This window comes from Lissotriton helveticus, chromosome 1_2 (assembly GCF_964261635.1).
Source record: "Lissotriton helveticus chromosome 1_2, aLisHel1.1, whole genome shotgun sequence".
Taxonomy (NCBI): Eukaryota; Metazoa; Chordata; class Amphibia; order Caudata; family Salamandridae; genus Lissotriton; species Lissotriton helveticus.
Genome location: NC_136058.1, coordinates 347829615 through 347832544, shown reverse-complemented (window position 1 = coordinate 347832544; position 2930 = coordinate 347829615).

The window sequence follows — 2930 nt, the reverse complement described above, 5'->3', positions numbered from 1 at the left end:
TTTCAGTGTAAATTAATTCTTAACAATGACAATAAAGACTCATCTGTTTGTTTCACTATTTAGGATAGTTTACATACATTCAAGTATCCACACTTCGGAATAGTCGGCGCTATTCACACTAAGGATAATTCTCAATTGTCAGTAGAGTAACTCTTACCCCACCCTTCTAACACGTAAAATTATGAACTCATTTTCCTCTGAACGCACCGCGAAGTGACAGTTCGAAAGTTCCACTCGAACATAAATTACAATTCAAACTCGCACTTTCGCACTGAAAATTCCCTAAATTCAAACACACATGAAATCCGTACAGGACTCTCACCTGTTTATAGAAATCATGCACCGTTAGCAAAATAACGACGTTATCCGTACAGGACTCTCACCTGTTTATAGATATAAAACATGTATCCCTACAGGACTTTCACCTGTTTATAGATAGTCATGCACCGACGCTACTTTACCCTTCGATCAAGCTCAAATATATCTAGTACTTTTATCACAGTGAGTTTTATGGAAGGCGCTTTGTCCCTATTCTCATGCTGCTCTAATTTCTTAGATAACCCTCACTATTCAAGATTCACACCTAGCCCTAACACTGTGCTGCACGGCGACAACACTTGTGGTACACGGCGATACCACTTGTGATACTCGGCGATATCACTGCAAACAGAACAGATGACTTGCGTGACTCATTTCTTGTCACACAATCTATACCGGTATAGCTTACAGATAGCACGAAAAACAAACTCAACATGTGTTAAAACGTCGATCCTATTTCCATACCATAACACTTTAGTAACTCTTAGCAATCAACATATTACCTTGGTTACCCTTAGCAACCATCAATTTCTGCTACCAGAGAATTGATCCAGCGGCCTATAGAAAATATATCATAAACAACGTTACCCAACTTCATAACCTATAAACAAAATTCTACACTAACTTATGGACCCATTTATAAACATGACATATTTGGGCCTACTGAATCAGGTGGTCTGATTAAATCTATATACACGTTATTTACAAACTATATACAGTTTTATACATCTGCGGAAAGAATGTTGTCATTATAACAAATCCTAACTATTTAAACGACCACCATTGGCGATGGGATCTAGCTAATAGTAACTTGCACTTCTGAATAATCAAGACCAGCTTGTTTGTCAAAAGTAAGATTTTATTAACTAATTTATGGTATTTTCAAAAAGTAATTTTATAATTGCAATTTTATTAGTATTAAAGTAAGCAAGTTTGAAAAGAATCATGAGAAAAATACAGTTTAAGCAAGTGAATCAAAGTTTAAGTAAGTATATTAAAGTTTAGCATTTTTAAAGCCTAAGTCCCTAGCTAAGCTAGATAAATGGTAAATAAAGTAAAGTTCTTTGAGGATTCTTACGTGCTCCACGCAAAGTCCAGCAGCACTTCACCCTCATTGGAAAGTCAGAAAGCAGCAGCCAGCCCATCCCTAAGGGCATGACTTTTTATACCTTTTAAGCTAACTAATCTAAGTAAAGGAAAGTTTTTCAGAAAACCACGATGTCCCATTGGTTGAGAGTGACAAGTGACATGTCACCCACATTTCAAAACTTCCAGTAGGTCACATTTCTTAAGGACCATTGTCTTTTCCAAACGTGACTAGGAGCTTCCTTGGTTTGCAACAATTGTAAATTAATGTTCTCGTAGCGTTCATTTCACTTCCGCGGGTGCCAAGTTAGAACTAACAAAATTGTTCTTTTCCTTTGGTTTATGACCTTGGCCACGTCCGACAAATTGATGACAGCACCTCAGATTTGCTCAGTAAATGCAGCTTTGACGAACACTTTTTCAGAATGGGCTTCTCGTGATTTTTGCAGAAGTAAATTTCAGCTTTTTAGCAAACTCGAGCAAACTAGGCCCAAAGCAGGCAACTTATGCTTTCTAGTATAAAACAAACACAAGAAAAGTATTAATGTAAGAAATAATGTTGATTCTGTAACCACCCTTCGTTTTCTAAATGATTAACCTTCCCAATTAGTCTAATGTTACCTAGCAATTGCAACAATTAAAGCAGCATTTTATATCTACCAGTCTTCATGAAATCCATGAAACCTTATGTGCACCTAGAATAGTAGAAATGACACCACATAGACAAGGAAAGCAAAATAAGCACATGCCTCTTTTAGGTTTGCTGCAGTTAGTAATGACAAAAAACGAAAACAACGAATTATTTTATTATTTTGCACGAACAAAAAGATGCAACACTTATGCACGTTTATGAGCACACATGTTAGTCCCCCCATGTGTAAAGTTTAATCTAGATTGTATTAGTACAACACATCACAAATCATTAATTTTATTATTCATATTATGGAAATGTGACTTCGCGAGCTTAAACAGAATTCTGTTTTCTATCTCGCTCCATCACCCTCCACGCACACCGCCAGCCAAACACCACTCAGCGCACACCGACAGCCAAGTACCACTCCACACACACCGCCAGCCAAGCACCACTCCACGCACACCGCAAGCCAAGCGCCACTCACCACCAGCCAAGCACCGCTCCACGCACACCATCCAGCCAAGTACCACTCCACACACACTGCCAGCCAAACACCACCCCACACACACCACCAGCCAAACACCACTCCGTGCACAGACAACCAAGTACCACTCCACGTACACCATCCAGCCAAGCACCACTCTACACACACCGCCAGCACAGCAGCACTCCGTGCACAGACAGCCAAGTACCACTGCACGCACACCATCCAGCCAAGCGCCACTCCACACTCACCGCCAGCCAAGCACTACTCCTTGCCCAAGGGGTCGCTTCCTAAAAACTAAATTTAAATTCCCTGGTGCTAGTGGGCATTTTCTGCCCCCCCCCCCCTGGGGGCAAAACGGCAAAAAAAAAGGGCCGATTTGCCCCCAGGGTGGACAGAAAAACAAAA